Source organism: Hakea prostrata, chromosome 9 (assembly GCF_041222555.1).
Source record: "Hakea prostrata isolate BN-2017 chromosome 9, UWA_Hpros_2, whole genome shotgun sequence".
Taxonomy (NCBI): Eukaryota; Viridiplantae; Streptophyta; class Magnoliopsida; order Proteales; family Proteaceae; genus Hakea; species Hakea prostrata.
This window is the reverse complement of record NC_142608.1, coordinates 13,948,573-13,976,094: the sequence shown is the minus strand read 5'-3', so window position 1 is coordinate 13,976,094 and position 27,522 is coordinate 13,948,573. Positions and strand designations below refer to the sequence as shown.

General features: G+C 36.4%; 1 pseudogene; it reads right to left on the bottom strand.

The window, feature by feature from the left end:
* Nucleotides 1–8,250: 8,250 nt before the first annotated feature.
* LOC149004751 (protein FAR1-RELATED SEQUENCE 5-like) lies at nt 8,251–10,308 on the bottom strand (annotated as a pseudogene).
* Between the last annotated feature and the right edge of the window lie 17,214 nt (nt 10,309–27,522).

Genomic DNA, 27,522 nt, shown 5'->3' with positions numbered 1-27,522 from the left:
TTTGTTGAGAGAAGGCATCAGGGGAAAGCCTTGAGCTAAAGAGAGAAGGAAGTACAATAAAAGTGGGTGGGTTTATCCACCACACCCGATTAAACCCAAAACACCTCGCTCCACGAGCAAGAAAATCTGTAGCCTTGTTTTCTGTAGGAATATACTTAAGCTTTCAAAATAATGGGAAGAACTCAAGGATGACATCATAGAAATTGGCCACATTCGTGAAGGTGCTTTACCATACTCAAGCAATAAGAGTGCACAATAATTTGCTGAATACCCAATGCCAGAGCCAATTGAAAAATATTAATCCAACCTAGAGGGGGGGGGTGAATAGGTTGCAACTAGTGGATTTTCCCAATTTTTTTGGCTTGATTGTAAATACAAGATTAAGTATGCAAATTTAAATATAATTGAGTAAAATAAATTGTAACTTAAACAAATTCGCAAACACACGATCAACAACACAAGGATTTTATAGTGGTTCAACTTTACAAGTCTACGTCCACTCTCTTGGCCGCAAGAGAGATTTCTACTAGTGACTCTCTTTCAATATGGTGGGGGAGAAAATCAAACCCTTACAATCTTTGTTATGGGGCAAGAGCACCCTTTTACAATTTTCTTTCTCGGGCAAGAGCACCCTCTTCAATCTTTGTTCACGGGCAAGAACACCCTAAACCAATTCTAGTCTTCCTAGACTTGGAATTGAAAACAACCAAAGACAATAGATGAAAAAATATTATCTGATAAGGGGTGTAATACTTTACCCCTTGTGAGAGTGTGATGCAATGAGAGTTGTATGCTAAAATAGAAATGATATGCACCACGAATGACCTTCCAACAAAAGCCTTCAATCACCTCAAACTTTGCTTTAATAAGCTTGCTTAAAATGCCTTGGTATGTTCTTCAAGGGTAGAGTAAGGGTGAGAGGCAAAACACAACTAATTTCTTGTAATTTGAGAGCTTGAGAGTATTTGGGGAGTATATGATTAATTGGCAAGGTTGTTGCTCTCAAATGGGGTGGATTGGGCTTATATGGATGGCCTTCAAGTGCCTTAGTCCAACCCTTAATAGATGGAAAACGGACAAATTTTAGCCCAGATGGACATATGTCTGATTCAGATGGATGTATGTCTAAAAATCTAGCTGTTAAAACAATTTTTAACTAGATGAGTCTCCGTCTGAAAAATCCCTCTGCAACCCAAAGGCACATAGTAGGACTTTAAGGGTTTTTGAGGTTTAATAACCAACCCTATGTCCTCATACACACTCCTAACATGTCCATTGACATGATGCACATGGTTTTAATGCAAATGAGTGCAATTACATATAAATGTACACAGAGGTATCTTTGGCCCTAATTTTCTAAGTCTTATTACTTGAGATTGAGTTAATGTTCTTGTATCTTCTAGTACTCCATTTTTCTTGCTCATCTTGACTTAAACTTTATGCCTATCTTGGGTTGGTCTTGGTCTTGACTTGGGCTTGGGCATTCAACGATGAGTTGGATTTGATCCACTTGTTTTAGACATACACAACTCAATATAGCCATTAGTAATTCATGTTTGTTATCATAAAAAATAATGGAGGCTGATGTAGTAATGCTGACATGGCCTTTCCCAGCAATTTCCCCTTTTTGACGATGACAAAAACACATGAATGATGAAAAGTATGAATTATCATTAATAAGAAGAATTCATCATTCATATACATGTTATCACATGTTTCCTATGAATAACCCAAAGAACTATCTAATTCAAACTTTCTCTTCCTTTTATGTCATCAACATACAATACAAAGAATATGCTCTCCCTCAAATAACTCTCCCCTTACATAAGCTCACCTTCACCTATGCACGCTCCCCCTAAATGAATGCATAAAAGAAATGACAACAACATGCTCTCCCTTAATAGCCTTTTTTAGGATCCTTAATTAGCATTATTAATGGAATTAAGACTAAGAATAATTTACCTCAAAGTCTTATTGTTCTTCCTTTGATTTTACCATTGAAGCCAAGTTAATTCTCTCTTCATCGGATTCCTCCTTTTCTTCTTCATCATCATCACACGTGATGTAGGATGTTTCGACCATATAGGCTCTCTTATTTTCTGCATTCGGACACTTAGATTTGATGGACCCAGTTTCCTACACTTACGACAAGGGACATTTTTATTAGAAGCATAAGTTCTTTCCCTAGAAAGATTTTTACCTTTGTGCTCCTTAGAGGATTCTCCTTTGTGAGAGTGATTTCCTCCTTTCTTTTTGAGGAGTCTCTTGAACTCTTTGGTGATTGAGTATATCTCATTCTCAATGTCCGAGTCCTCTCCTTCACTCTCACTTTTTTTTCCTACTTTGATGACACTTTTTAATGCTATCGACTTCTTCTTCTTCTTTCTTTTTCTTTTAATAATCTTTTTTCATGCTTGCTTTGATTTGCTTATCCTCTTCTAGCTCCGCTTCATGAGCAAGCAAAGATCCCATGAGCTCAACAAGGGTGATTTTTGATAATTTTCCAACTTCTTGAATTGCGGTCCTTTTAGGTCTCCATGAAGTAGATCATAGGATTCTTCTTACCATATTTTCATTTGTGAAGTCCTTTCTAAGGCTATGCAACTTATTAATAATGTTAGTAAATATATTAAATAAAGAAATAATATTCTCATCATCTAACATTTTAAAGTCTTCATATTAAATAATATAAATATCTAAGTTCATATTTTTTTATACAGTCAGTCGCTTCATATGTGACAACCAACTTATACTTATCAAAAATTTTTTTAGCATTCTTGCAAATCCCACATCTATTGTAGTTTCTTTCACATAAAGCACATTGCAAAATCATTTCTACTTTGTGGTTTAATTGGATTTTGGCCTTGTCGGTTGTAGTCCATTCGACCTTGGGTTTGGGTATCTTATTGACATCTTCATCTATCGTAAGTATTTTATTTGGTCCACATGTGATGATCTCTCAAACATTGAAGTCATGTGCACAAACAAAATCTTCAACCTATTTTTCCAATAGGCAAATCCTTCTCCATCAAAGTCTGAAGGTTTAGATGGGTTAAGTTCTTAATTTGGTTCTTTAAGGGACTTGATCAAAAGGAAATGTCATGATATTTTACTTTTTTAAAGATTGATTTTGATCTTACATTGAGCTCCCGCTTTGATACCAATTATTAATGCAACCTAGATGGGGTGAATAGGTTGCAACTAGTGGATTTTTCTAATTTTTTGGTTTGATTGCAAATATAAGATTAAGTATGCAAAAAATTTATATTAACAGAGCAAAATTTTGAACTTGAAAAAATTTGCAAACACACGATCCACAGCACAAGGATCTTATAGTGGTTTGACTTTACAAGTCTACGTCCACTCCCCTCTTGGCGTCAATCAGAGAGATTTTCACTAGTGATTTTTTTTTTCAATACAATAGGTAGAAAACCAAACCCTTACAATCTTTGTTCACCGGTAAGAGCACCCTATACAATCTTTGTTCAAAGACAAGAGCACCCTTAACAATTTTTGTTCACAGGCAAGAGCACCCTAATCCAATTTAGTCTATAGAATTGAAAACAACCAAGGGGTGTGACACTTTACCCCTTGTGTGAGTGTGATGCAATGAAAGTTGTATGCTAAAATAGAAATGATATGCACTACCAATGACCTTCAAACAAAAGCCTTCAATCACCTCAAGTTTTGCTTTAATAAGCTTGCTTAAATGCCTTGGCATGTTTTTCAAGGGTAGAGTAAGGGTGAAAGGCAAAATACAATTGATTTATTGTAATTTGAGAGCTTGAGAGTATTGGGGAGTATATGATCAATTGGCAAGGTTGTTGCTCTCAAATGGGGTGGATTGGGATTGTATAAATGGCCTTCAAGTGCCTTAGCCCAACCCCTAACGAATAAAAAATGGACAAATTATAGCCTAGATGGATGTCCATCTGAACATATAGCTGTTAGAAAATTTTGCCGTTAGAGCATTTTTAACCAGACGGATGATCCGTGCAACCTAAAGGCACAAAATAGGACTTTAAGGGACTTTCAGGGTTTTTAAAGTCTTCTAACCAACCCTATATCCTTATACACACTTCTAACATATACTAGGTCAATCTAATGACATGATGCACATGGTTTTGATATAAATGAGTGCAATTACATATAAATGTACACCGAGGTATCCTTGGTCCTAATTTTGCTGAGTCTTATTTCTTGAGTTTGAATTAATGTTCTTGAATCTTTTTGTACTCCTTTCTTCATGTTCATCTTGACTTAAGACTTCATGTCCATCTTGGCTTGGTCATGGCCTTGACTTAGGCTTGGGCATCCGGTGATGAGTTGGATTTGATCCACTTGTTCTAGACATACACAACTCAATATAGCCATTAGTAATTCATGTTTGTTATCATCAAAACTAATAGAGAATGGTTTATTTGCCTTGATTTCACACTGGATAGCAAAGGAACACGATGCAAATTTACCCTTTGCTGCTACGGAAAGTCCCTCATGATCCCATATTAGGACCCCCTCTTTCACCTAGAGACTCATTTGATTCCCACAACCTATCAGTAAATATTCTCCAACAGTCATCCAAACTATCTTCATTGCAGATCTGCACCGTGAGTAGTGGCCACAGGATTCGACTGAGCATGTTTGAAAACAGCCTTGCAACACGCCAAAAGTGGTCCAGATTTGATTGATTTCCTTTCAATTCACACCACCTCTGAAGTATCTATGGATGAAATTCAACCAATCTTGAAGTTAAACTCCATTGGAAGAGGAGGCGTATCCACCCTCAACATCGACCCTCTCCATGTTGTAGCAGTGTGCAGATAGAGGAAATGAGCATGCACTATTGTTTCATCCTCCAAACCTCAAATGGGGCAACTAGAGTTAATGGGGACTTTCTTTTCAGCCAATCTTCAGTTAACTGCAATGCGATTCCTTGAACCCCACACCTCCAATGTAAATTTATAACCTTCGGAATCTTGTCTATGTTCCAAATCTCTTTCTAGAAACAATGATCTGTTGTGTATCCATAATAAAACCCCTTTTCCTCTCCCTTTCCATGTAGTATGTTGTTCTTACCGTACAATGATTGGACTTCGTACCGATCCAATACGATGATTTGCTCAAGATTCTAATAACACCAGGATTTTTTAAATTTCTGATGCTTCAGTGGCAAGAAAAGGGAACGAATCAATGGCGAATCCCATGATCCGATACGACAATTTAGAAGGTTGCACACCATCAAGGCACGAGTGCAACTGGGGTGTCTCTTCCATTACCAATCTCCCCTTTTTTTCCTTTCCTAAAGAAGCTCTCTCCTTGCTAGAATACTCTGCCAACCCCATGAGCAAGATCAAGGTTTAGGAATGGCAATGAAACCTGAATACAAAGAATATTTTCTCTTCAAAACTCGGACCTAAAGGCCATCTGGTTCATGGAGAACTCTCCAGCCTGGTTCCACAAGGAGTGTCACATTGAAAGATTCAAAATGTGCTATGTAGAAACCTTCTTATTTGGTTACATTTAGCTTATGTATATAATGTTAACTGACCCATTATATGTATTTGTATATAGGGATTTGAAGTGGGTGGTAAACAAAGAATGACCAGGAGTATAAGAAGAGTCCAAGTGTAGCCGTTGGCTGCTCCACAGTTAGAGGGAGAAAAAATTATCGAAATTTTCATAATCGAGGAGGATGTGAAAGAAGAAGAAGCAGCTAAGACGAGTCAAGATCAGCACCTCCGACGGGGAGCAATTTGGGCCCGTACACCTCCCTGCTCGCTCAACACGTGTCTCTAAAAAAAAAATTTACGTTTTCAACGTTCCGTTTTCCATTCCCTTTTTGCACAATTTTAAAACTTATTTTATCGTTTTCTAATTTGGTTTCCCGCTTTCATTTCAGCTTCTTCTCCGTCTCTCCTTCTCTCTTCATCTCTCTTCATGGCTGAAAACCAAAGTAGCAGTGAAAATCCCATATTTTTTTCTCCATCTCCTTCTCTCTTTATGGCTGAAAATCAAACCAGCAGTGACAGAGTCGTTTTTTCATCTCCATCTCCTTCTTCTCTTTTCTTGGCTGAGAACCGCAGCAGCAACAAAGAACTGGCCTAGGAAAAAAATGACCACTCACTCTTCTGCTGTGTCTTTTCCCTGGACTGTTGCTCAGCTGACCCTCTCTCATTTTTCTTATTTTAAATCTTTTTTAAGATTTTCTGATTTGCTTTCCCGCTAAAACATGGATTCTTATCGTTTCAACCTTCTCTCCGTCTCTCTCCTCCTCTCTTCACGGTGTGACCATTTATCCACCGGCGGTAAACCCATCTTTCCATCTCCATCTTTTTATTATTTTAAAACGTTGCTACAATTTTCTTATTTACTTTCTCTGAGATCTGTAGGTTGCTCTCAGAAAAATGGTGACATGGAAGAACCATGGAGGTCCATTCTTCCAAAAGGCATGTTCATTCTTCCCCATAAAAACAAAGTTGTAGAAAACCCACAACATAAAAAATAAAAATAAATAAAAAAGAAGAAGAAAGAAACAAAGAGTTTTTATAAGGTGAGACTTTGTACACACCAAAACAGAGTTGTATTGGTGGACAGACTCTGCTTGAACAAGGTAGAGGGAAGTCGCCAAGCCATGGTAGGCAGTGGTGCAGGTGTAGAGAAGGGAAGAAGGATGGGATGAGAGGGATTCAAGGTGGGCTGTGTATCACTATTATGGTTTGGGGAAGAAGCACCAGTATACGAAAATTTAGGATCCTCTGCAACTGGGTCATGCTGCCCCTTTGTGTGCATAACTTCAGCAAGGAATGTTGTGAGACAATGGCGCATGTCAACCTCTTCTGTTATAATTCATCTTACCCTCATCACGAATTCTTACCTGAGTTGATCACGGAAACCTGTGAGAAGCAGCAGAAGGGAGTTGAGATTGCACCACAACGTATATGAATGGAAAACTGAGTGCCATCTGTTTCTCATTGATTGGTTTGTGAAGACAAAGTTTCTGATTTCCGTCTATTCTTAATTTGGATAATATAATAGCAGCTGGCTTATATATTGCAAGCTTCCAAATAACACTAACATCAATAGTATCTCCATACAGTTACACAACCTGTCATAAGACTCATAACAAAGTTGACTTGGTATTTCTGCATTAAAGGCACATCAAAATAAACTTGTAGATTAGGATGAATATTTTAAGAAGATTCACTGCTCACTCCCAAAGAAGCTACATAATATATTAATAGTAACAGTGTAAGAATAACATGCTATCATCTTGGTGTACAACCAGTTAAAGTCCCTTGGTGTAAATCCAAGACTATGCATTGGTGAAGATAGTCTAACAAAGTCGGTTGGTTATGATTGCCACATTGAAGAGTTTATAACAAGTGCAAGAAGCAAAGGGGTTAAATGTAAATGCCAAGATTTGGTGGGAACGAGAAACATTTCGTTCCAACTAAAATAAGATGAGTGAATTTGTTGAACTTGAACTCCAAAATGTGAAGCAGCATTTAGCTAGGTCTTCAGCTACAGCAACTAACAAGGCATTCAAAATTTGGGGTACAGTGTTCTTTTCCCTTTCTAAGCAAAATGCAGCTCCCTCTTTGCACAAGTTCAAAAATTCAAGCTTCCGGGGCTAGATGGTGTGATGGAATTCCTGGAATAACTAGAATTAGTGAAGAAAGGTTAAATGGTTCAATTCAATCATTTAAAAAAAATCTCACCTTTGATAGCACTTATCATTTCTCATTCTAGCATTGTTATTCCTTGTGCTGCTTCAACTGAAGCTCCAAATCCTTCAAAATATTTGAAAATAATTACAACAAATGCTACTTAGTGACACGTGACAATTGAATAACAAATGAAGTAGAGCATGACAAACAAACCTAGTGAAATTGATGACTAACACTATAGAGGGTGGTGTTGGGTAACACAATTGTGAAAGGAAGCTTGTTAGTTAGAATATTTTCAATAAAAGGTTATGCATTAGTAATTAGAATAGTTCTTACCATAGACATTCCTTGAGGGTTAGTAACATGTTGTGAAACAAGAGATGAGAAGGCATATTGAAATTGTATAGGACCACTAAAAGTTGATGGGCATGGCATTAGGTTTAGTTGGCTTTGTGCTTGGGTAGATGCTTGGTTGCTTCTTTTTGAGATTTCACTTTTTGGCCCTGTAAGCAAATGGAAAAAATACAATTTTTTTTATCACATCTAAAATAAAAGCCAAGAGCACAGAAACAGAAATTAAAATTTACTTGCCTTTTTTAGCTTGACTATTTTTTGGGTTTGTAGACTTATTTTTTCTTTTCTTCTCCACAATGCTTACCTTTCTACCACCTAGTCCACCATCATATTTTGTTTGATTTCCACTTACTTGTTGAGACATTTGTTGCAATGGTTTAATGCATTTCTTTTAGGCTCCCATCCTAACTCTTGTTTTAAAATTTCTTCAACTCTTTTTTGTCCATCTTTCAACAACTTTTTCATATAATAAAGTTACCTTTTCACTATTGGCAGCTTGAGTCGCAAGGTTAAAACTTTGGTGGCATATGTCACTATATCGGGAACTTGTGCTTGTATCCTCTTGAACAACACAACCATCGTTGTCACTTACCATTCCAACCTTAGCAGATTTTGTCCATCTTTTCAATATATATCTAGGTGGAAGTGTGTAAATCTTTCTCACATTGAGTACTTTAATGATATGCCTACATTGAATGCCCATGAACTCAAACTTTTTACAAACGCATGTAACTATATTGTTAGAAGAGTCAAATGTGACCGATCTCTCACAATTTCTCCTTTGCTCAGAAACTTTATATATGAAAATTGGCCCTATCTCTCCAACAATATCAGAGTGACATGCAATCCATCTTTTGTATTCTTCTTCAAACATACCATAGATGCTCAATGTGTAATTTTTGGCTGCTTCCTTTAACATTGCCACATCAGCCCATAACTTAGGAATCTTATGATTGGAGTTAAAATCCTCTATTAGTTCATCCAAATGCCGTCTTTCAAATGCCTTCTCATATCGCTTCAAAAATCAACTCAACTTGTATTTTCTTTTCAAGTACCTCTTTAGATAAGCATTAGTACTCTCACTACGTTGAGTTTTTGTCATGTCTACACAAAAATGTTCTCTTCCATATACTAAAGCCCATTTCTTTCAAATTGAAAACTATTCTATCAACCACTTATTTTCTTCAAGATTGAACTCCTTTAACAATTCATCCCAAGCAAAGAAAATTTGTTCTTCAGTTTCAGGACCATATGACATTCTTGAACTTTTTCTTAAAGCTTGGAGAATGAGCAATGGGGAGGTTTTTAGCTGCATTTAGGTATATATGCCACAAACAAAGGCGATGGCACATATTTGGCATTACAGTGGCAATAGCTTTCCCTATGGCAGCATGTTAATCTATAAGAATTGTCTTTTGCGCTTTTCCAGGACATAGCTTTTAAGAATGATTGAAACAACTAGACAAAAGATTCTGTTGTTTCATCCAAAAGCAATGCAGCTCCAAAAAATACAGTTTGCTTATGATGATTTACTCCAACAAAATGAGCAAGGGCCGACCATATTTGTTTTTTCATAGGTTGCATCAAAACAAACAACATCACCAAAGAGAAAGTAATCTCGAATTGACCTTGTATCCACCCAAAAGAAATTTGTCATTTTATCATCTTCATCAAGTTGAACACTATGGAAAAACATTGGATCTTCTAGATGTTTATTTTCCAAATACTTTAAAACAGCTTGAACATCTCCATTTATCAAATCCATCATGTGTTTGCTACGCAAATGATTTTTGTAATCACTTTTTGTAAAGCCAAGGTTATCATGTCCACCAACTTCCTCACATAAGCAATTATACCCTTCTGTAGGTGATATTCCTGAACCATCAAATGTTGAAATTTTTAAAGCTTGTGTAGGCTTTATAACGCTATGTGATCTAACCAGAGATGCTTCCTTTTCAGTTGCAAAAGAATGATTGTGTTCATATTGAATTCCAGTAACAAACCACATCCCATCTATGAGTTTTACCACCATTCTTGCTTTACAACCAGTTCTAGTCTCTGCTTGACTCTTTTTCAAATTACGAGTCCTTTTATCCACTTTCCAAAAACCTTCTCTTGAACATTCAAATATTGTTTTCATTAAAAAATCTTGGCCTTCTTCTGAAATAGGTGCACCATTGATATTGTTGATCCCCATTTTCTCTTTTTTAATGTGCTCAATATTTTCTTCGATTATTACTTCTTCTTCATTACTCATCTTTGAATTACTCTCACTACTAGAATTCATAGTTCCTTTGTACATGATACAACGTATTAATATTTAAGTAGATAAATTTGAAAGAACAAAATATATACTCAAAATATTTAAATTAAGTATCCTTTAACAAGAGATTGATATTTACATAATATAAATGAGTAGCACACTAATAAAAAACAAACTAAACAATTATTGGATTCACCAAAGGAAATGCATATCCATAGACTAGTGGCAAGCTCATTATTCATATGGATCATGACCCCCACCAACCACACCCATATCATTCAATATCTTCAAAGCAATCCAACCAATTTAGAAAAGACAGACTCTCCTTTGGCTGTATTGGAGAGTCAAGAACACTCAAGGTGATTTAGTCTAAGTTAAACCATGGCCCCTCTCTCCCTCGTCTCATTTTCTACTCTTGCAGAGCTTTTAAAATTAATATATACAGAAGTACTACCACTACTAGGCGAAGTAAAAAAAGAAGAAAAAAATAAGTAGCATAAAAAGACATCAACATATATACACACTATCAATATTGGATTTTGATCTAATCTTGCTTTTCCCAAAGGGATTAAGGAAAACCAAAATAATAATGACAATGATATTCCAATTCCATGGGAGTACAATCCATACCATCTCCCTCCCCACACCACCACTAAACAAAACTAAGAGGAAAACACAACACAGTTAACGGCCAAAGACCTCTGATCATAATCTTCATTAGATATAACTCCATTTTGGTTCCCATTAGATTATATTTGACCATGGAGCTGTTCACTTGTTAGCTAAACCAAAGCTTTTATTTATGCAAAGACATTCATTGTATTGAAACAGAGAGACCTTACCTTCCCAATTGAGCAATAGGGTGATTTTCAGCCAATAGAAAGAGGGTCAGCTGAGCATCAAGCCAAGGAAAAGGCACAATAGAAGAGTGAGTGGTCGTTTCCTTCTTGGCTAGTTATTCGTTGCTACTTCGGTTCTCAGCCATGAAAAGAGAAGATAGAGAAGAAGTAAATGGAGATGAAAACACGACTCTGTCACTGCTGGTTTGGTTTTCAGCCATGAAGAGAGAAGGAGATGGAGACGGAAAAATGGATTTTTCGGTGTTGCTTCTGTTCTCAGCCACGAAAAGAGAAGACAGAGAAGAAGTAGATGGAGATGAAAACACAACTCTGTCACTACTGGTTTGATTTTCAGCCATGAAGAGAAAAGGAGATGGAGACGAAAAGATGGGTTTTTTGTTGCTGCTTCGGTTCTCAGCCATGAAAAGAGAAGACAGAGAAGAAGTAGAGAGACAAAAATATGGGTTCCTTCACTGCTGGGTTTGGTTTTCAGCCATGAAGAGAGATGGAGAGAGAAGGAGAGAAGGAGAGACGAAGAAGAAGATGCTGAAACGAAAAGTCCAGGTTTTAGCCGAAAACCAAATTAGAAAATGGTAAAAAAAGTTTCAAAATAAGAAAAACAATTTTGAGTTTCTAAAATCATGAAGAAAATGGAACTTTGAAAACGCAAATTTTTTTTCTTTCTTCAGAGACATGTGTCGAGCAGGGAGGTGCTGATCCAAACTCAGCTAATACAAACACAAGAGACCTCAAGTTTGTCAATCAGACTTGAGTTCACAATGTATGACACCTTCAACGATGTGTGTACTTTTAAAACAATACTTGAAAATTGTCACATCCACCTAGCCGGTACCCTATCTGGCATACCCAAATTTGTGATCTACATCCCCAAATATCAGTATCAAGGAAATCAACCTCTCACATTCGCAATAATACAATCAAGAACAAAATTAAAACAATGTTACAATATTAATTGAGAGATCAAAACAATATAACGAAATAACATCAGAGTGCGGAAATGATACCAATATAATAAATCAAAATGTAGAGTGAGGCGGAATGTCACTCCACAGTTACAACGAAAATGTAGCTTGAAGGTCAAAAAGAAGATTACAACCTATTCCCAAAAGAAGAAAAGAAATAAACTAACTAATCTATAGTTTCTTCTACTTTATAAAGAATGTCTTCATAAAGATAAAGTTTGGAAACTAAGCACGGCCGCTTCCACTCCAAGACAGGGCTAATCCTGGTACGCAACATGATCACACAAGGGATCATCATCGTAATCTTCGTAACTGCGAGCACCTTGATTGAAGTATGCTTCATCGGTTTGCGCTTCCTCGTACTGGCTGTCATAGTCATCAATACCTGTAGAATAATCTAACAAAAGATGTTGCAAGAAAGGAGTGAGTTCAAGAGAACTTAGCAAGGCAAGTTATTCCACAACAACATAACATAATAGCATAACATAGCATGATGCAATATGATATGAGACAGACAATGCATGTATGAGTCTAACTCTATGTTGTTGGTCTTTATTGGCAAACATGCTTTAAGTCATAGCACCATACTTCTTTGGGAAAGTCTCAAATCACTCATCATCGATTGGTAATGGGTCATGCATCCCTCTCGGACAATCCATGGTTGAGGTTTAGGTCAACACTCTCTCACATCACCAATGGTCTAAGTATTGGTGCATATTAGGGTAAAGCCTAGCCAAATGCAAGTCATTTACTTAGTTATATCAACTCAGATCCAAATACATCCATTCCTCCCCTCTCGGGATCCTTTCCGGTATCCTTCTCACTAGAGTCAGTGTATCCCTCTCAGCTACGGACTCACTAACCCTATTTGGTCATCCACAAATAGCAAACGGGAAGCTCTCATGTCCTCTCACGGATATAACTCACCGGTCTCGAGCGCCCATGAGCCCAAGTGTACTATTTGCAACCCTACCAATGAATGATCCCCAATATGTGATTCATGTCCTCTCACGGATATAACTCACTGGTCTCGAGCGCCCATGAATCCCCATTGCTACCATGGGTTACTCAGTTTCAATACCCTTCCGAATCGGGTATGATATAACAGAGACATCCTAGCCAAACACCGCTAGACAAGCCCTAGGCATGACAACCAATAATCTGGGAAAGCGTCAAAAGGCACTATCGAAAATATCTCATACTATTCCCACTGATGTCCAAGGATAGAAATGTCTAAAGGACATTCCCCAATCCCAAATCATACATAATCAATCACAATCCCAATTCAGTCATAACATTGACAACTAATATCTCATCATATAGAAAGATACATATAAACATGATCAATTGCATATGTAAATGACAAGGATAAGTAATCATTCATGATTCAAGTAATAAAGAAATACATGAATAACGTACTACTGTAGTTGAAGTACTTACAGCAGTAGCATCATATTAAGAAACTATAATAATAGTAGCAAATCTATGAGTTTCCAAAATTAGAAACTAAGATTCACGCAATCTATGTTAATATGGAAATAAATGTCCTTACCTTAAATAGATTCGAAGATATTCCGAATGAACAAGAGAATGGATCTAAAGTTAGCAAAGAAACCCTAAACAAGCATCATACAGTCATTAGGAAACAATCCTAAAAGAATAGACATCAAATGGATCAAAATGGACGAAGAAATCCCTTGTTGTCTTCCTGGGTAGATTGGTTGGGTTGATTGGTCCAATCGACCCAGGCAGTCTACCCAGTGATCAGTGCGTAGCAGAAATCTGATTTTTTATCCGAAACTCATTCTACATGATCCGAAACACTATGAAACTTGGAGGAAGCCTCTAAAACCGTAACGTATATAAGACTAATTAGTATAAATTATACACCAAACACTGACCAAAATCAATACTAACTAATTTGGAAACATGACTTTCTAATTTGGTATATATCATAGTTTTCAATGAAAACAAACTATGAACTCAAGAGAAGAACTAGAGATGATAAGATCTCATTCTAGTAGATTAAAACAGTAGATCAGAGATAAGAATAATCATGAAGATGTATCCATCATGCTAGAGAAATAAATCAAGAGTATGATCATAGTTTCATGAAGAAATCATACGAATCATGGTTAAGATCAATATGAAGATCATAGCACCATAAGAATGAATGGAGATTGTAGAAAAGATAATTACAAGGATACAACATCTTCTTCATAATCTCAGTACAGAGAATAAATCATAGTAAGAGTAGATCAATACCAAGTAAAAGAGATTTACTAACCTTTGATTGAAGAACAAGAGAGGAACTTGAGAATTCGCAAGAGTTTTTCACCAACACCAAGGAGAGGCTTTGAGAGGAGTTCTCCACGTTCTCAAGGGGTTTTAGAAACAAAGGAGGCTAAGAAATATGAAGTTCTATTATATAGAGCATCATAAACCTAAACAGAAGATATTAAATAGATTTCTGTCCCGTGGGTCGATTGGCCCAGTCGACCCAAGCAGTCAACTCAACCTACAACTCACTTAGCATAGAAGAATGCCTTCAAACCATGTCCAACCATGCTTTAAGATCATCAATCATGCTTCTCTTCATCAAGGCGTAGTCTCTTTTCCAATTCCATTAAAGTCTTCAAGTATGGGACACCATCATCAATCTCCATGAGTTTTGGATCAAACACCATGTTTTCCACTGACATGGCTCATAGTTGACTTCCACTTCTACTTCAGGTCTTTGGACCTATAAACAATAGAGTTTCCGGGTTAAAGTTAGGGCCGGGTTTCACAAAAACTGTGTGAATCAAGAATGGTTTGAGAGAATTATGTTTCACAATGAAAGACGAAGAGTGCTCACCATTTTGGCAAGGGGTGTTGTTGGTTGGTCTTCAATGGTGGCATTAATCCCACTGAAGATGGACGTGTTGGTGGTGGAATTGTACATAATAATGATTAAAAAGAGATTTAGGATTAAGTGTTAATTCAGATTTGGTTTAGAATTATTGAAGGATGTTATATCATATTTATTAAAAAACTTGAGGGGTATTGGACCTCCTAAGTTTGAAATTTGAAAAAACTTAATTGTGGGAGACGATGTTAGTTGCTATGGGACCAAGACGTAATCTATCACATTAAGGAGACCCAACACTAATATATGTTTTACTAAGGGAACGCAACATTATCCAGTTGAGTGTGTTATACAAACTCTTATTTAAATTTTACAGGCAAGAGTAGTTATCTGAAAAAGTCCAAATTTCTACCCACAAGGATAAAAGATTGCCCTATCCTCACACATTTCTACCACATTTTAGGAAGGGACTAAGCATGGATAAGATTAGGATTTTTATTTGCAGTAGCAACAGCTGCCATCTGTGAGCCATTATGATCATGCCACGTATTTAAAAACAAATCAAACGATGTGAAACAAAATACAAAATATGGGGGCTTAAACAAATTTCTTATTTTACCAGACCCTGTCTAATCTTTTTAAATTCAGTAATTTACATAAAAACTCCCTGTGCATGGAGCTTGATTGAATATGTGAACCCACCGGAACTGGAGAAGTCACTACCAATTTCTACAACTGTTAAAAAGGTGAGCAGAAAATGGACCAGAAACCACCCATAACACAGACCAGACATTGGGAGGAGTCAAATAATTTGAAGGTAAAAATCCAAAATGGACGCACCCATATACACATCAAGGGAGGAATTAGTTGAAATGCAGAATACAATACCAAAAATGCTTCTGTGAAGTCTTTTATTGCCATCGAGGTGCTTACCACGTTTTGGGGTTTTCTATTTTAGGGAAGCCCCTCTCAGTTAGGTCTAATCGGTGCTGAAAATTGAAGTGATGTAGTTTCAGGATTTCAACAATTGGGTTTCATTCTTCACGAAAAAGAAAAGACATTTTAGGTTTTATTGTGTGTAGACCTATAAATGGATAGCCGAAATCTGCCTCCAAATTCGCATTCATATTCATTTAAGAGTGTTCATATCCGAAATTTTTCTTACCAAAAAATATCCGTATCCATCCGTTAAGCAACCGGATTCGGATAATTGTTTATCGGATCAGATAATATCCGAATAAAAAATTATCCGGATAGAGTAAAGTATTCAACATATTTTTCTCTGAAAATGGATGATAATCAGATTCGGAAACCAGTATTCAGATTCGGAAACCAGTAATCGGATAATCGAAAATAAAAAATTATCCAGTTAGAGTAAAGTATTAAACATTTTTCACAAAAAAGAATTGATAATTAGATTCGGCTACCGTTAATCGGTAACCGGAAATTGTAAATTGAAAATAAAAAATTAAAAAAAATGACAATCACCAATCAATAATCTGATAGTTTATTGGATCAGATTATTGTCGGATATTCGATAAAGTTCCGAATTCAAATTTGGATGCCTTCTCTAAATTTCTGCTAGATTTGGATTCGGATTCGGATACACCGCCGAATCCAATCTGTTTACAGGTCTAATTTTGTGTTCTGTTGCAGGTTTTTAAATTTGTTTTTGGGGATACGCATCCTCTCGCGCTCTCTCTCTCTGCAACTAATGGCCTTAAGTGTTTTAAACCCCCCCTCCATCTATCATTCTCTTTAGTTTTCTTCATTTTGTTTTCTCTTTTGCTTTTCTTTTCTTCATTCCAACTCTTGTGGTCAAAGAATTTGCTCCTAAAAATCAAATGGGACAATATTTACATGGTGGATTCAAAGGAAATTGTGGTTTTAACGTAGTTGTCCGCTTCAATGCGTGTTTCTACATTCCTTTCCTTATATATGTGTTTCATCAAGTTCTCCATCATTTAAAGATTGGTATGAAGGATTGGAAAAGTATAGGCGACATGAGACATTAGTTCCAACAAAGATGGTGAATATTGTGTCCCCATGGATCCCGGCAATGGCAAAACACTTCTCTCAACCACCACCGCATGTAAACACTTCTCTCAACCACCACCGCATGTAGCAACGTCTTCGTTGATCCCCTTAGTTGATGATGATGCTGACATGACAAATTCCCAAGGTCAAATGATTGTTCACTTTTTGAATTCAATTTCAAAAAAGGGGAGTGGTTGGGGTTGAGGCCGTTATAACTTCCCTCAATATTTGGGATTAACTGAGGTAGTTATAACTTCCCAACTTTTAGCAACGTTTTGGATGAGGGATAAGTTGGAAGCGGTTACTTAGGGTTATCTTCCAACCAACGTTTTTAATCATGTTCCAAGGGTGTCTAATTGTGTAACAAGCTCCTTAGTTTGGAGGGCCTAATTTATTATGTGTATAACTATTTGGCCACATTCCACTTCCTGGTTGTTGGATATTTTTCCTCAAGGAGTTGTATGTGGTAGTATTAATAATTTTTTTTTTATCCAACAAAAAAGAAAAGAAGAAGAAGATGAGGTGGAGGAGAGACATTGAAGTTTTGAAAACTTTTTGTGGGTTCACATCCTCTACAATTCCCACTTAAGTTGGGCATAAATCTTGATTGCCCATTTAATTAGGAAAAATAACAAATTGTCGACAAATTTTTTTTTTTTTTTTCAAAATTCCAAGTTACCCATTGTTAACTTTCCAAGCTTTGACAATGATCTTTTCAAATTTAGGTGGTCAACTGACCAAAATACCCCTAATTACTATGAGGTCCTCTAAAGTATTTCCCTCCCATTATCTCATTGTCTTCACGATCCTTCTTTGGAATCTAACATCGCCTATCTCCTGTTCTGTATCCTTGGTTCGAAAACCCTAAACCTGATTGCAATACATTGTTGACATAATGCCCTAAGATATTGGTATTAGAAAGACACTTTGGGAACTTTGATGAATTCGATGAACCTACAAACCGAGGCAAGTTAATGTAAACAGAGACATCAATTGAAAAACAGTCAATTTGAAGCACAAAGATGAAGTAAAAGAATCACCAAACCAAAGAAATATTATGAGATCCATAACTTTCCATAACCAAAACATTTTGGATCGTTTCACATGAGTAGTCATACATGGTTCACTATACACGCGCAGGTAGAAGTGCGAATAGGCAATTGGAGGTGAATAGGATCAGCTAAGGAAAAACAAGAAAACTGTGAAGATAGAAATATGCGTTCTTCTATGTATATATCATGGTCAGATTGAAACCAAAGAAGCTCCTCCTTCAATTAATATCTCATGTGATATTGCAGTTTTAATTTCTGTCTTCACTACTGAAAGATGAAATAGGTTTTCGTACAAGATCACAGCCACTCACTTCGAGAGAGAAAGGAAGAGTACGGTTCTGGCTGATTGGAACTGCAACTCTGGCTATCGAAACGCATTTGACCTACTTTCCAGATGGGGGGGGGGGGGGGGGAAGAGAGAGAGAGTACCTGGATAAGTCGATAACATAGACCTATCGCTGAAACGTTATCTTCGTTCTCCGCTTTCCTACCCAAAATAAATGACAAGGTCCAAGTTGAAATCAGGGGAATAGGAGATAGGTCATGGTTAAGGATATAAAGGGTTGTTTTCAATGCTTCACCCCATAAAAATTCAGGTAAATTAGTTCTACTAACCATACTTCTCACAATATCCATAACGATGCGATTACACCTTTTAGCCACTCCATTTTGCTCAAGCCAGACATAGTAAACTGATCAACTATGTCAGAATCCTCTAACTACTTGATAAATGGGTCCTTAAGCTGTCATGCATCCCCGTGTTTGCCATAATACTCTCATCCTGGGTCAGATAATGACTTTCCCCAACTGTCCCTCAACTTTGGTCTTAAAGATCTTGAATTTCTTGAGAAATTCAGACTTTTCTATAATTAAGTGTGGGTAAGCATATTGGGAGTAGTCATCTACAAATGTAATAAAAGTAAAAGTTTCTACACAATGTGGCTGAAAGGACCAATAATGTCGGTATGAATGATCTCTAACATGTTAGAACTACCTACTACAGATTTCCTTTTGGTCTTCATCAAGTTACCCTTATAGTAGTCCACACAAGTATTTAGGTCACCTTCAACGGTAGAGAGGATGTTTAACTTTATCAACCTTCCCACCCTTTCCTTAGATATATGGCCAAGCCTCTTATGCCGCAATGTGTAAGACTGTGATATCCTCACTTGGAGTTGGACATAATTTGTATGACCCATATGACATTGTGCAACATCCAACCTTATTTGAAATTTAAAAAAAAAATAATAAAATTAATAAATAAGTATTTTACTATCTCTCACTTCAAAAGAATAACCACATAAATCTAGAACTGAAAGAGAAATCAAATTTCTTCTAAATGTGGGTATATAGAATGTGTCTTTTAATATCAACTACCAATATCTAATACTAAAATAATGTCTCCTACAAACTCCATGTCTTCTTCTACATGCATCCCTGCGAGCTTTGACTCACTTTTCTTTGCTTCCTTTTGTTTGTGAACTCTTGTGTTGGGAAATGTCATGTCAACATTCCCACATCAGCCTTTGTTAGTTTTGATGATAACAAACATGAATTACTAATGTCTATAATAAGTTATGATTGTCCATATCAATACGAAAGCAAGTGGCCAAATCCAGCTCATTGGATCCAACTCATCGGATGTCTGAAGCCAAGTCAAGACATACCAAGCTTGAACAAGAAGTCTAAGTCAAATTGAGCAAGAAGATAGAAGTACAAAAAGACTCAAGAATATCAAGTCAAGCTTAAGTAAAAAACTTAAAAAATTCAAGATTTAGGACACTCTGATACACACCCACAAGTAATCACACTCAATTGCACATGTATCATGTCATTAGACTGACCTAGGACATGTTAGAAGAGTATATGAGGCTTAGGAATTGTCTAGGACCCAAAAACCCCTCATGTCCCAATTAGGACTTTTTGTGCACTTTGTGTTGTAGACGACCGACCGTTTGGGCTAGACGGTTGTTTGTCCGGGTCACGAGTGCTAGACAAAATTTTCATCTAGCCAAACAAAAATCCATCTGGTAACAGTGGTCCAAACGGAAATCCATATGGTTTTGAAAAATGCCTTAACCACTATTTTTTAACTGCTACTTCCCATACGGACGTCTGTCTGGACTAAAAACTGGGTGAAAATTTCTATCCATTGGGAGGTTAAGCCAAACAATTGAATACCACCTTTATAAGCCCAACCAACCTCATTTGAGTGCTTCTACCTTTTCTATTGTGCAATAACTCTCTTACAACTCTCAAGCTCCAAATTTGTGAAGAAACATTCATACTTGCCTTTCAACCTCACTTAACCTCAAAGAACATTCCAAGGTGTCTAAGCAAGCTTATTGAAGCAAAGCTTGAGGTGATTGAAGGCTATTGGTGCTTCATTGGTGGTGCGTTCATTCTTCAGTTGAGCATTCATTCTCATTACATCACACTCACACAAAGGGCAAAGTGTCACACCCCTTGTTAGGTAGTAATATCCTTCATCTCTTATATTATGTTGTTGCTTAATTCTAGTCTAGGTTGATTAGAATTGACTGAGGGTGCTCTTGCCCTATATAGAACAAATATTGAAAAAATGTGCTATTGCCCTATTTAAAACAAAGATTGAAAAATGTGTTCTTGCCCTATTTAGAACAAAGTTGTAAAAGGCGCTCTTGCTCTATCAAACATAGATTGTAAGGGTTTAATCTCTATCCACCGTATTGAAAGAGAATCACTAGTGAATCCGAATACTCTCTTGAGGCCAAACAAGGAATGGAGGTAGACTTGCAAAGTCGAACCACTATAAAATCATTGTCTTATGGTTGATTGCATTATCTTAGTCTCATTCAAATTTATAATTTATGTCACATCCCACCAGTCGGTACCCTAGCTGCAATACCCAAAGGTGTGATCCACAACGCTGAAGATCAGTATAAGGTGATCATACTCTCACATAGCACAATTCTATAATCAAGAGCAAGGAATAATCATTGTATAACTATTATTAAGGAAAAAAATCAAGGTTGAGTCTTAGAAAGAATGCAACGGATTACCTGAGTGTGGAATAAAATATACTAATAAATAAATCAAAATATAGAGTATAGCGAAAATAACACTATAGTAAAAGCAGAAAGGTAGATCAAAACTCTAATGTATTACAACTGATTAACATAAAAGAATTAAGAATTCTAAGAATCAATCTAAGTCTTCCATCGGTTCTTCTTCTTCTACGACCTTCGCCTTTTTCACCTTGAGCTTATACACTTGCATCTTAGGATATGCATCCAGTTCACCTTCCCAACGATGAACAAGATGATGTCTACTACTATCAATAGGTGACATCACAATAGTCCAAACCAGTGTCCAAGCCATACCACTGGTCATCGACTTCTCCCACTACTTCCGCAAGTGCATCATATAAGGAAGGGTCCTCTGCATAGAAGCTCGGGATCTCTTCAGTACCTACAATGTCATCTAACAAACATTATCCTTGAAGGGTGAGCTCAAAAGAACTCAGCAAGTAGTTCAACCACAAATAACAACTACAAACAGTTCAGAACAAGCATGATGCAATATGATAGGAGATAGTAATGTAAGTATGCTTCTAACTCTATATATGCTAGTCTCTAGTGACAGACATGCATTAAGATAGAACACCATTCTCTTCTAGGTAGTCTCAGTCACTCTCCCTCATGGCTCTTAAGCATGTTTTTTGGGTTTTCCGCGATAATTGGGTCAGGGCATCCATCGCAGACATTTCATGGCTGGGGTTTAGGTTACCACTCTCTAACTCCACCATTGGTATGAGTATTGGCGCGTGTCAGGGTTATACCTAACCCAATGCAAGTCATCTACTGAGTCATATCAATCTCGGAGTCAGAAACTTCCCTTCCATGCCCTAAACAGTCCATTCCGGTATCTTTACCTCTCTTCTGTGCCTTGGCAGTCCATTCTAGTCTCTCTCTTCCTAAAGTCATCATATCCTATGGAACCAACCAACTCAGACTACGGACTCTTAACCCTATTAGTCATCCACATATAGTTAACGGGAAGCTCTCATGTCCTCTCATGGGTTGTCTACCGATCTTGAGCGCCCATGAGCTCAGGTTTATTATGTGCAACCCTACCAATGAATGACCCCCACAATGTAATTATGTCCTCTCATGGATCGGATACCGGTCTTAAGCGCCCATAATCCCCATTCCTACCATGGGTCACTCTGGATCAATTCCCTCGCTGATAGGGTGAGATATGATGGGTTTTCCTAGCCAAACACATCTACACAAGTCCTAGGTATGTCATCCAATAATCATGGAAATCGTCAAGGGGCAACATAGGAAAGTGTCCCATACCACCTCCACTAATGTCCCAAGACGAAAATACCAAAAGGGCATTTCCCATTCCACAAGTACAACCTAGGCAATCACGTCAACATAATTCCACCAATATATCATATCAAGGTCCAATCACAATAGAATCAATCACATTCATACAAGTATGCAAGTTAACATAATGAAACATATTATGAATTTATAGAAGTATAAAAAATATAGAAAAGTCTTAAGACAATAGTTAACACATGCATACAAGTTCTATCAAAATGATGAATGTAATCATGTCAGTTGTGAGTGAACGTACTCACCTTAAACTCGATTCGTAAACTACGAAGAAAAAAGATCAAAGGGTAAGTCCAAAGTCACCAAAGATAACCTAAACAAATAAGTATTGATCATAAAGAACTAACCCTAAAGGATTGGGATCAAATAGGGTCAAACAGAGAAAGTTGTTGTCACAGGACATCCTTGGTCCCTTGGCTTGGTCACTTAGGGCGACCAAGGCAGTCGACCAAGCATACTGTGTACGAACAGAAAACCTAAGTTTTGATCAGAAACTCCTCGTTTGAGTTCCAAACACTCCAAAATTAATAGAAAAATTCTGAAATAGTATATGGAGACTATCTATTATGATCTAAGCATCTACATAGTCATCAGAATGAAGATCTAACAATTCACATAATAGGATCAATCTGCAGATTCTCAAGGATAGACTAGAGTGAATGGGAATTCACTCTAGGAATAAGAAAACAATATATCATAATTAGAAAATAGAAGAGAGAATAGATCTAGAGAGAATAGATCTAGAGAGAATGAGAGCGAATACTAACCTTAAAGAAGAGGATTTGACGGAGGAAACTCTCAAGGATGCTTGGGGATTTTCCTTGGCCTTGAAGAGAGAGCTATAGGGTTCTTCTCACATTCTCCAATAGCTTAGAGGCAAAGTGGTTTGAATTATATCAAAGTTTGTATATATAGAACTCCAAAAACCTAATTTTCCAAAAATACCAAATTTGTCTAGAGGATAGCTTGGTTGCTTGGGGCGACCAAGGCAATCGACCAACCAGTGCCCTCTTTGAAAAATAGGGTCTTTGATCTCTGAAAGTCCCAACTCTTCTTGGGTCCTTTTCCAACTTAAGAAAGAGTCTTACCTGGTTGTGTAGGACCTTCCAAGGGTGTCATCACTATAATAATAGTCCATCTCCTAAGTTCATGATCATTCAAGTTACATCTTCTTTCAAAGTCAAATAGGGTTTCCATACTAGGATCTTCATCATTAACCTCCATTGGTTCTAAGACAGATCCAATGGGTCCTAATGGAATGGTCCATAGTTGTCTTCTACCTTGACTTCAGGTCTTCGAACCTACAATATAGATTTCTGGGTTAGGGTTTGTGAGGGATTTCACAATTTATCTAGTAATTTGCAATTAAACCAAAAAATTAGGCAAATTCACTAGTTGCAATCTATTCACCCCCCCTCTAGATTGCTTTAACAATTGGTATCAGAGCGAGAGTTCAACTCGAAATTGAAATCAATATCTAAAAGAGTAAAAGATCATGGCATCATTATTTAACCAATTTTCCTCATGACCCGAAGGACTTAACACCTCTAGGCCTCCATACTTTGATGAAAAAGTGTTTGCATATTGGAAAACAAGGTTTGAAGACTTTATATGTGCCATTGATATTGATGTTTGAGATATAATTACTTGTGGACCGAAAGAAATTACCAAGTTTGACAAAGATGGTAATAAAATACCTAAACCCAAGACCAAATGGAATGCAACCAATAAGGCCAAAGCCAAAGCAAACCACAAGGCCAAAATGTTTTTGCAATGTGCCTTAAGTGAAAAAGTCTATAATACATGTGGTACTTGCAAAAATACCAAGGAAGTCTATGACAAGTTGGTTGTTACTTATGGAGTGACCAACCAAATCAAAAAGATGAATTTGAATGTCTACATGCTTTAATATGAAAACTTTAAAATGCTAGATGATGAAAATATCACTTCTTTATTTACTAAATCCACTAACATTGTTAACAAGTTACATAGCCTTGTTAAGGACTTTGAAAATGAGAATGTGACAAGGAAAATCCTAAGAGATCTTCCACCCTTATGGAGACCCAAGAAGTTAGCCATATAAAAAGTGAAAATTTTGGAGAATATCACATTTGATGACCTTACGGGATCTTTATTTGCACATGAGGCAGAACTTGAGGAAGACAAGAAATATGAAGAAAGTCACCCAAAAAGAGATTAAGAAGAAGTCAATTGCTCTTAAAAGCTCTATTAAGAAAGATGATGATAGTGAAAAAGAAGAAAGCAGTTCTCATAGTGATACACCGTTTATCACAAGAAAATTCAAGAAGTTTCTCAAAAGTAAAAAAGGTAAGTACCCACATAAGGGACAATGATTCAAGGAATCAAAAGGTAAAAATCTCTCAAAAGGTAGAACCTCATCTACTAACAATCAAGATTTCATTTATTTTGAGTGTAGGAAACCGGGTCACTTCAAATTTGAGTGTCCAAACAAAGGAAAGAAGAAAGCTTACAAAGCTGAAATCACCTACACTATAAGTGACAATGAGGAAGAAAATGATGAATTCGATGAATAGAATATCAACTTAGCCTTGATGGCTAAATCGAATGAAGATCAAGACTTTGAGGTAAACTCTACATACGATAGTTTTGATTCCATTGATGATGAAAATGAAATAAATGAGATTGATGAAGAAGATCTTATTAATGGTTTTCAAACTTTGTATACTGTAAGTAAAAAGCTTGAAAAGAAAAATAAGGTTTTGAAAGATGAAGTATCTTCACTTAATGATACCATAAATGATTTACAAAAATACATTAAGAAAATAGAGAAGAAAAATATTGACATCAACAATGTCATTGTGACATTACCAATGGACAAAAGAACCTATATAACTTTCTAAGAACTCCCCCGAAAGAGTCCTCAAGATAAAGAATGATTTGGATTCAATGGTGAAATTGAAAAAGGGTCATCTAGCAAGAATTCTTCACCTAAACCCACAAATACTCATGAAAATGCTCAAAGTGGGAATAAGACTCACCCTCAAGTCAATAAAAGGAAAATTGGAAGAGGGAATCACTATTACTAAAAGAAATGGCAAAATGGAAATCAAAGGAATGGCCCAAAGAATAACCAAGGAGCAAAAAGACCAAATTACTTTAAACAAGGTTATTCAAGTAGTAATGGGGGATACCAAAACCATTATGACCATAAGTGGAAAAACCCCCAAAACTACCATAATGCCCAAAACCAACACCATCACCAATTTTGGCCAAATCAAAACCAAATGATATTTAATTATAGTTGGTCATATTCCTACTATGCCCCTTTTGAGTATATGCCTTAACTAACATTTAGGTCACACATGCCTAACTAACAAAGACCTAAAAGAAGTCAAAACTTCTATCAAGATAAAAACCAATTGAGTGGGAAAAGGAGCCAAAACTCCAAATGGCAAAGGAACCAAAAACCCCAAGTCCAAAAACCCTTTGACATTTGTGACCCAAGATTTCAAAATCCCAAGGGATATCAACCCACATGGTTCAACATGAAACCAATAAGATCTAACCAAATTGGACCCATATAGACGTGGGGATCAACGCATATCTTTCATTTCTTATGTAGGTTTTCTTGATGAACACCCAAAGAAGTGAATGGTACATTGATAATGATTTTTTCAAGCACATGACATCTAATCAAAAGCTTTCTATAAACCTTAGATCATATGATAGAGGATGCATCACTTAGGGAGATAATAACAAAGGAAAGATAGTGGGCATTGGTCAAGTCAACATTCGAGGTACTTCTATCACAAATATATATTTAGTTGATAAATTATTCTATAATTTGCTTAGCGTAAATCAATTGTATAGCATAGGTATTACATTTGATGTTTCATGTTGTTATGTGAAAGATATGAATGAAAATTTTATTTTAAAACGGATTAAGAGAGATAACATCTATACTCTTGTCTTATGTCACATGAAGAAACTCTTGTTTGGCATATAAAACTATGTCACATTAATATGAAATTAATTGAGACTATTGCATCAAAGAACCTAGTTAAAAATCTTCTAAAAATAAAATTTGATAAAAACTATTTTTTTGATACATGTCAAAAGGGAAAGCAAACCAAAGTACCCCATAAGTCCAAGAACATGCTAACCTTGGTTGAAAACATTACATATTTGTCCTTGTAGCTATTTAAGGTATACATGGACTTTATTTTTGAAACATAAGAATGATGCTTTTGAGGAATTCATTATTCTTGTTAGAAAAATTCAAAACAATAAAGAATATCTCATAACCACCATTCAAAGTGACCATAGTAGGGAATTTGACAATTCCAACCACTTTGGAGAGTTTAATGATAAAGATGGGACAACGCATAACTTCTCTATCCCTAGGACTCTCAATCAAATGGAGTGGTAGAAAGAAAGAATAAATCACTCCAAGAAATGGCTAGTCCATGCTAAATGAATTCTCATTACTAAAGTATTTTTGGGCAAAAGCCACAAGCATTGTTTGTTATGTTCTGAATCATATATTAATTAGAAAACATTTAGACAAGACACCATATGAACATTATCACAATAAAGTACCTAGGGTTGATCACTTCCAAATATATAGATGTAAATGCACAATATTAAATATTAAGGACCCTAAGGAAAAAATTGATGGAAAAAATTGATAAATGAATCTTCTTGAGATACTCTCAAAATAGTAGGGTAGATAAGGTGTTAAATAAAATAACCTTAGTTGTGGAAGAGTCCATGATGTCAAATGTGATGTATCTCCACCTAAGGATAAATATAATTTCTAACTGATGAAGATGATGATGGGGGATTTGAACAAGTAATTAGAATAAGGTGGATAACTTGACTCTAGAAGAACTTAGAAATTATCCCAAGGATAGTCGGACCACCTCTCAAGAACTACCTAAGGAGGTAGTCACATCGAAAGATCATCCACTTGAATAAGTCATAGGTGACTTAGGTCAAGGATTTCAAACAAAATCAATAACTTAAAATTTCTACAATTATGTTGCATTTTGTCAACCATAGAACCCAAAAATGCAAAAGTGGCCTTAACCGATAGTTATTGGATTATGGCCA